We start from the raw sequence: 8,958 nt of genomic DNA on the forward strand, positions 1-8,958 counted from the left end.
CACAGCAGTGGAATGTGTCAAATAAAGTCACCGCAGTTAGTATGAATAGATACAAAATATGATCGCTGCTGCGAGCCTTCTGCCTTTTAAACATGTACCCTGCTTTGCGCACGGTCTCCAGCGTTCTGTCACAGTGTCTCTGCTTTACAGCGCGCTGGACAGTGTCCCTAGTGTCTCTGCTTAACAGTGCGTTTGACAGTGTCCTTGCAAAGTGCAGAGAAGTTGTGGGGCACTCTAAACACAGTCCAGCAAGGGCTGCAGAGTTAAAGCAACAACAGATGAACGTGGACAGAAGGAGTCGCTTATGCCACACGTTCCAACCAGATGGAATTCAACTCTGGACATGATAAATACATTGTTTGTGTACACTAAATATTTTATTTAACTGCTACTTTATAAAGAAAATGCTGGTAAGTTTTTGCAGAAGAAATGTTAGCACTTATGTTCATATGGCAGAACATTTAAAATAAAATTGCACTATATACACTACTTTTGAATTCATTATTTCATTTTGCGATTAATTGTGACTAATCAGCGAAATTATGCGATTAATCGCGATTAAAACTTTTAATCGCTGCACAGCTCTAATATATATATATATATATATATATATATATATATATTATTGTGCTTTTATTGTGTTATCTATTTATTCTGTATTATCTTTTTGTGCTATATAAATAAAGTGGATTGGCTTGGATAATGTCAGATGATCGAACCTGGTGTGGAGTGCTGACTAAGATGGCTTCAGTCTTGGAGCTTTTTAGCTGCAGAAAGTTTTGCTTCATCCACACCTTTACCTCCTTCAGGCAGGTGGTCTGAGTGGATGATGGCAGGGCAGCAGAGGGGGTTGGGTTTGTACTGAGGTAGAGTTGAGTGTCATCAGCATAGCAGTGGAAACTACTATTCTTTCTATTTTTGTTATTGCCACTCTTCACTAACCCCAACCGGCCCTTCAGACGCCGCCTACCATGAGCCTGGGTCTGTCCGAGGTTTCTGCCTAAAAGGAAGTTTTTCCTCGCCACTGTCGCACTGTTGCTTGCTCTGGAAGAAACTACTAGAACTGTTGGGTCCTTGTAAATTTTGGAGTGTGGTCTAGATCTCCTCTATCTGTAAAGTCTCTTGAGATAACTCTTGTTATGAATTGATACTATAAATAAAATTGAATTGAAATTGAATTGAATTGGAATGAGATTCCATGCCGGCTGATGACATGGCCAAGAGGGAACATGTAGAAGATAAACAGGGTGGGGCCGAGCACTGAGCCTTGAGGGACACCACAGGTGACGTTGTGTGTCAGGGACTTAGCCTCTCTCAAGGCGACATGTTAAGTTCTTTCAGTGATGTAGGATGAGACCCACTCATGGACAGAGTCAGAAACACCAATAGGGGAATTAAGACAATGGAGGAGGATGTTGTGGTCCACAGTGACGAATGCTGCAGTTAAGTCTAGGAGGTTAAGAAGAGATGGGGAGCCATTATCTGCAATCATCAGCAGGTCATTTGTGACCCTGACCAGGGCTGTTTCTGGGCTGTGGCCAGGGTAAAAACCAGACTGAAATTTTTCAAAAAGGTTGTTTTGTTTGAGATGGTCCTGAAGCTGTGCAGCAACTACTTTTTCCAGCACCCTGGAAAGGAATGGAATGTTGGAGATGGGCCTGTAGTTGGTAAAGACATCTAAGTCTATGGTGTGTTTTGTTTTTTCTGAAAACAGCTGTTTTCAGTGTTGATGGAACGTGGCCTGCCTGGAGTGGTTAATGACCTTTGTGATGAGGGGACTTATGGCATGGAGGTTGGATTTTACCAGGGCTGTGGGGAAAGGGTCTCTCATCAAGGTCCTTGCATAGGACTTCTGTTGTTCTTGGTAGGCCTGCCTATGAACAGTGAGTCCTGAGGCATCGCTCAAGGACACGTCCAGCTGTTTTCATTGGCCGGAGTTCGTAGGGGTTCCCTACTGGAGCTGCTGGACAAAGATGGATGGACTTATCTGTAGAAGGCGCTGTAGCTTAGTGGTTAAAGCGCCTGTCTTGTAAACAGGAGATCCTGGGTCCAAATCCCAGCAGTGCCTGGTTCTCACTTAATAAAGTGTATTGTATGCATGTGACTAGTGGTTCATAACCGGGGCAACAAAGTTACCAGTTGCCTGATTTTACAGAGCACAAAATTGACATGTGATGTTGTCTTATAACATTATATGTGGCTGAAAACAGTCTATACCAGTGGAGTGGAATGCTGGCTTTAATAGGTGCAGGTGGGCTGCACGCTGTTAGTTCAGCCATTTTGGGAATCACTGGTTTAGACTTCCACCGATGACACTCATCAAGTGTGCAGGTGACGACGGATGGCCTCGCGCCCTCTCACCCATCTCACTCCGGACACCCATCTCACCCCGGACACAACCTGTTCCAGCTTCTCCCCTCTGGTAGGCGCTACAGAGCACTTTACGCCAAAACCAACAGAGTCAGGACCAATTTCTTACCACAAGCCATCACTCTGATGAAATATTTGCACCGCTCTTCTATGGCTTCTCAATGAGAGTAAGTTTGTTGTTTTGTTTGTGAGTAGTACTCATGGGGGTGCTGTGGCTTAGCTGGTTAAAGTGCCTGTCTAGTAAACAGGAGATCCAGGGTTCAAATTCCTGCAGCACCTAGTTGTTGCAGTCATTATCTCTGTTTGCATCCCATCATCATGTCTACCCAATCCCCATGCTACTCATTAAGCCCCGTTAGCAAATGACAAAGGCATGTTACATTTACACAGAAACACTACATCAACACAGACTTAAGATGATACATGTAAACACATGAAATTCAGAGCAATGCTAGTTCATTCATCAGGTTTTGTGGTTCTGTTTACAGTCCTGTTATATCGCATGATCATACATGAATTCACGAGATCCGGTGGGTCCATGTGACTTCAGCGGTCCGTCATGGCCTGCAACAAATCCGGACCTGGTGGGTGTTGACGGACTGCGGATCACGGAGCAGACACGAAGCGGAGTGGATCCGCAGTTGGTGGAAGTCAGGGGTAAGGCCTCCTGCACACTGCCTGTGTGGTGTGAGCATGGCATTTCTGTTGCGTGGCATTTTCTTGGTCTTTGCACACCAGAAACGTTTCTGGCGTGGCGATGTTGCTACTAGCCTTGTCTGTACACGTGTATGTTTCTCATTGACGTGTGATTCAATAACTTGTTAATTATTAATCTGGACTGGTTTGGAAATGAATCAGATCATCTAAAGGGGGTGGATTAACTACCCACTTTACACCTGAAATACCCTCAAGATTTGAATGATCCTTTGGAACTGAAGTGCTTGGGAATCCCCATCAGTCATTCAGAACTGCCCAAGGTACTTGTGAGATAGGCTCTATCTTTGTCTGATTGATGGTACCAACTGTAATGGAGTCTGTCAGGCCTCAGGGGTTCTCCGCTGTAAAAACAGAGCATATTTTACAGCTGTGATGGCTGAGTGGTTAGGTGTTGCACTTGAAATCCAATGGGGTCTCCCTGCGCAGGTTCAAACCCTGCTCACAGTGATTTCCATCTACAGAATAAATAAGAATTTAGTGACATATAGGGGAGGATGATATTTTGAGAAATTACAGTTTATTGGCGGTGCAGATCCTTCCAAATTGGCTCCCTCTTCTTAGATCCATGACAACCCAGTGATTCTTCCTTCAGTTGCATATCGCGATTTAGTCAACTAATATCAAATAATCAATTCATTAATTTTCATTCCAGCAGCATCGAAGACGTTAAAATCAGGCAGTCAGCACCCAACGTGTCTTGACCGGTAAAGTTCATGTTTATTTCACCTCTGACTTCAGTCAGCATCACATGCACCTGAAACCCCACCCAACAGTGATGTTACAGGGTCCTGGTGTACACCGGGGCCACGTTCAGCCCCAACAAAACAAGGTTTAAAAGCATTAAAAAATGGGTCCAACAGGCCAAAACTGGGCAAAATTAAATAATGATTGTTAAGCACTATAGCAAAAATAAAAAACAAATATATACACTCTTTGTAGTGCTGATAATATAAATATTAACTGACAATGAGGCACTACTGGGATTTGGACCCGGGATCTCCTGTCTACAAGACAGGCGCTTTAACCACTAAGCCACAGCGCCTCCTACATGTTTGCCTGTCATGCAAGATTACAATGAGCTAGTGAACAGGGTTCCAACTATTCATCCATCTTTGTCAAGCAGCTCCAGCAAGGGACCCCAAACTTCCCTTTTCCGAGCGACTGGGGGATCCTGAGGCGTTCCCAGACTGGACTGAAGCAGAGGGGGGGGGGGGCGCTATATAAATGGGGGGATTTGTGCTCCTGGGAGGAGGGATGGAGGCGAGGCTGTGTTGCCAGGAAAATGTGCCTGTTATTGCTGCTATTAGTTTAATGTGCCACTGTCTTTAAGTTTGATGGGTTAATTATCTGTGTACTGCAGACCATGGAAATAAACTAATCACCTTTGAAAATGTGCAATGTTTGAGTCTGCCTACCCACCACCATCTTAGCCACTCTGGCTAACTCTCCACAAATGTGTAAAACTAAAAAGAAGACACAAGACCAAAAAAAATAAATAATAAATAAACTACAGCTATTCGGATATTCCTGACCAGTCTGATGCTTGTTGGGCAGTACCCCCCCCCTCCATATCACCAGTGTCCCGTATCAAAACCAACAACAATACACAAGTGCATTAACAGGAATTAATCAGAAATGATTACAATAATAGAGTACCAATGCAATGATAAATGGGTACAACATGAACACATGATTTAAGAAACATCTGCTTGTTTTCAGCCTGAAAGTGGATCAGCTGTTGTGTCCTCCTGTTTGATTCAGGGCGGTATATGTAAAGCACGTAGCGATGTATCATAGACTGTTATTATTAATATACATAGTCTATGCAATGTATACAGTCCATTTAAGGCAGAGAAATGCGGGACTGTTGTAAAAATCAACGTTAACGTTAGCGGTTAGAGATTAACGTTAGCATAGCAAGCAAGCAATTTTTAGAAATTTTCAGTTAGGAACATGGTTGCAAGCATATATGGACAGGGCTGTATAGACCACAAAACAAGACTGTCGTAATTTTTAAATCAATTATTTAAGCCGAAATACCAGAAATGCGTCTCTCTGGTCGATGCAGTAGCCATTGTTGCCTGTTGCACAATGTATATGCTACCCCTCAGTTTCAAGTAAGATGGCATTCTCCCTTGATTTTTTTCATTCATTGTCTATGGTTCCTAGGGCCATACACCCTTACCCCTCGATCAAAAAAATTATTGGGACTCACGTGAATGCGCAAGACTGGGAAAGGGTAGGGTAAGATAGAGAAATGAGATTCAGCCTAAGACCTCTTGTGTTAATCTGACTGATAGGGTTATGGAACATAGTGGTAGACCAAGGCCTCCTGTGGTAATCTGACTTGAAGGGTTTTGGAGCGTAGTGTTAGACTAAGACCTCCTGTGACACAAACTAAGCGGTATGCTCTCCCTTTTGTACCTCAGGCTATCGTAGACAGCACAACAACCACTTTAAACATACACATTTTACAGTTTTTTTTGTACTGTGTTTAGACAGTATTAATGCTCCAGTTTTAATGGGTGTTACAGTGTGTATGAGCACTGTTATTTCCATTTTTATGGATGAAATAAACATAACAAAAATAAAGTAGCTTTCAGCAGGTGGAGACATTTCACTTCAGACATAGATGCTTTATTAATTTTTAACAGCCTGAAAGTAGACTTAATACAAAGACAAACCCTGGCAATTAGCAGAGGATCCATCAGGGATTCGATCCATCAACCTCTGGGTTATGGGCCAGCATGCTTCCGCTGCGCCACTCTGCTCTGCTGTGCCATCACCGAGGCTAAAAAAGTCTGATTCACCAGCTGCACAGTGGGACCTAGTTGCAACCAAACGTTCCATAGTAATCTGACTGGTAGGGTTATGGCGCGTGTTGTAGACTGAGACCTCCTAAAAATGGTTCATTTCAGTGAACTAGACATATGCAAATTAAAAAGATATATTAACCACATTTAAACACGTCACAAGCTATCTTGAAGGTTACAATTTTTATCATTTAAACAGAGATGTGATTGTTGCGTGGTTATTGTAAATAGGTAATGTTTGTGAAGTATGGAATGGTTTTTAAACAGAATAGTGGATTGTTGAATGCAGCAGTAGCATTAAAAGAACCGTAGTTTTAGATGTTAAAATGTGCACACAAGAAAGCTACGAGATTACTGTGGGGAAATGGAGAATGGCTAGATTAACTGAAGATTCTAAAATAGTAAAAAATTAATGAAACATATGAACATGTTAAAACATATACGGGCATTTAACATATACCTGCAGTCTCAGTCTTTGGATGGTATAGGTGGTTCACTCCAGGTAATTAAAGCAACAAACTTCACTGGGTGGACTTGAACCACCATCCTTTCAGTTAACAGCCGACTGCGCTGACCTATTGCGCCACAGGGACTGCGCCTCTCAGAGATTTTATGAGCGGGAGCTCGATCTTTAAGCCACAAGCATTTGCTTTATGGCTTTTTGAGGTTGAGCTGCACATGTATGCTTAATCAAAAAGGAAAGTCTTAAGCCTACTCTTACATGTGGAGATGGTGTCTGCCTCCTGAACCCAAACTGGAACCCGGTTCCACAGGAGAGGAGCCTGATAACTGAACGCTCTGGCTCCCGTTCTACTTTTGGAGACTCTAGGAACCACCAGTAACCCTGCATTCAGGTAGGGTAATAAGGTACAATGAGCTCTTTAAGATAAGATGGTGCCTGACCATGAAGAACTTTGTAGGTGAGAAGAAGGATTTTAAATTCTATTCTGGATTTTACAGGAAGCCAATGCAGAGAAGCTAAAACAGGAGAGATGTGATCTCTTTTCCTGGTTCCTGTCAGAACACGTGCTGCAGCATTCTGGATCAGCTGAAGAGTCTTTATGGACTTTTTCGAACAGCCTGATAACAAAGAATTGCAGTAATCCAAATGCATGAACTAGTTTTTCTGCATCAATTTCAGACAGGATTTTCCTGAATTCCTGAATGTGATAACTGCACTATGGAAACTGCGGTAGGTCTGGCCACGATTTAACGTCAGGAATATTTTTCCTTGCAGGTTATTTAGAGTTCAACTCAGCAGAGTTTAAATGTGCGAAATCAACATTAACAAAGAAATGTGTTTCTGCCCTGATTCGACAGGGACCTTTTGCATGTGAGGCAAGTGTGATAACCACTACACTGCAGAAACTGATGAAAAAATATGTTTTTGCATGTTTGTGGGGAAATGCACCATTCATATTTTACTGTAAATGTTTAAAATGCTGTTAGACATGTTAATTTTTGACACAAAGAGATTTTAAACTGGATTCAGTCACAGATGCTTTGTCATGAATTTGAGTGAGAGCAAATATGTAGTAAACTTAAATATATCTACATGAATTTACTGTGGTATAAATGCTAGAATAGTGCCACCTATCAATTGATGTGCCAAAAATCAAGCTTGGGCATTCCTCGTTACTGTAATGGACAGTATCTCCGCCTGTCACGCGGAAGATTGGGCCTTGGCTCAGGCTGTGATAATGTATGTAAAATTACATTTTTTACAGCATTGAGTAATTGAGGAATGGCTCCTGGCTAGAGCTTCAGAAGGCAGGACATGACAGATTACACATCTGTCACATAGTCAGTTTGTAGTCTTAAATACCAAGTCTCTTGCTGTTCCTTGACTATTTGCCCCCCCTGCTCTGCATCGCTCCAGGTAAGTAGAAAGCAATCTGTTATCACCTTGCATTGCACTAAAATGTCAAATTTGGACCTGAATCCAACAATAACATTACTTGACTCTTACATACATTGGTTTCAGGTAAAAAATGTTGGTCAGGGGTTAGTTACTGTTTGAAAAAAGGAATAGAAATGTTATTGACATAGAGGCAGATGAAGTGTTTATGACCCTCAATGATGACAAAGGATACATCCGCTGTCGGGGGTCTGATTTAAAGGAAATGGTACTCTTAAATGTGTTGGGGTTCTAGCGTTAAACTAATGAGGAAGAATTTGACAAATCTTATTCCCCCAAAACAAGTCCAGAACTCACTCTTTCAAATGTTACACCTGAATTTGTCAAGTCCTGACCATTCCCTGACCGGGAATTGAACACGGGCCGCGCGGTGAGAGCGCCGAATCCTAGCCACTAGACCATCAGGGAGTCACATCTATCAAATTTATCTTTGTAGATGTGAGTTTCCTTTTCACTTACTGGCATGACTCATATTGTTTTAGGCGAGGAATGGCGCCTGGCTAGAGCTTCAGAAGGCAGGACATGACAGATTACACATCTGTCACATAGTCAGTTTGTAGTCTTAAACAGAACGAGAAGACGCGGTAACACAAGCTGATATACTAATGTTTAAACCTGTGTTACACTTTGAAATTAAATAAACAGACACATAGTTACAGAGATCTGGTGTTGCGTGGTTATTGTAAATAGTAATGTTTGTGAAGTCTGGTATGGTTTACACAGAATGACGGATTGATAATGCAGCAGTAGCATGTGGTGAAATGGAGAATGGCTAGGGTAACTGGCTAGGTTAACTGAGATTTTAAACATTGTGAAAATTAACGACACATATAACATGTTAAACTATACGGGCATTTACATATACCTACAGACGCCACGTACCACAAAACTGTTAGGTTGGGCCTTTGTATTTGCTTGTATTCATCAAGTGACCTGCATACCACTGACCGTAACGACTAACATGTACATGGTTGCAGAACTGTACCTTCTGATAGAGGTAAGGCCACTTGGGTTATCTTTGGGCTGCTCTATGGTCTTCTGTAGAAGGATAACTCCCAGATTTGCTCACTCCAGGTTATTTAAGCGCAAAAGTCCCTGGGTGGACTTGAACCACCATCCTTTCAGTTAACAGCCGACTGC

At 42.3% G+C, this 8,958-nt stretch overlaps 3 non-coding genes across 3 annotated transcripts; all 3 read left to right on the top strand.

Moving 5' to 3' along the window:
* The first annotated feature begins 1,995 nt into the window (after positions 1–1,995).
* Positions 1,996–2,068, top strand: trnat-ugu (transfer RNA threonine (anticodon UGU)). Its single transcript has one exon. It is a non-coding gene; the product is annotated as a tRNA-Thr (tRNA).
* A 507-nt stretch (positions 2,069–2,575) lies between these two features.
* Positions 2,576–2,649, top strand: trnat-agu (transfer RNA threonine (anticodon AGU)). The gene has a single exon. It is a non-coding gene; the product is annotated as a tRNA-Thr (tRNA).
* An 804-nt stretch (positions 2,650–3,453) lies between these two features.
* trnas-uga (transfer RNA serine (anticodon UGA)) lies at positions 3,454–3,534 on the top strand. The gene has a single exon. It is a non-coding gene; the product is annotated as a tRNA-Ser (tRNA).
* The last annotated feature ends 5,424 nt before the right edge of the window (positions 3,535–8,958 follow it).

The sequence above is a fragment of the Etheostoma spectabile genome, unplaced genomic scaffold (genome assembly GCF_008692095.1).
Source record: "Etheostoma spectabile isolate EspeVRDwgs_2016 unplaced genomic scaffold, UIUC_Espe_1.0 scaffold00002922, whole genome shotgun sequence".
NCBI classification, from domain to species: domain Eukaryota; kingdom Metazoa; phylum Chordata; class Actinopteri; order Perciformes; family Percidae; genus Etheostoma; species Etheostoma spectabile.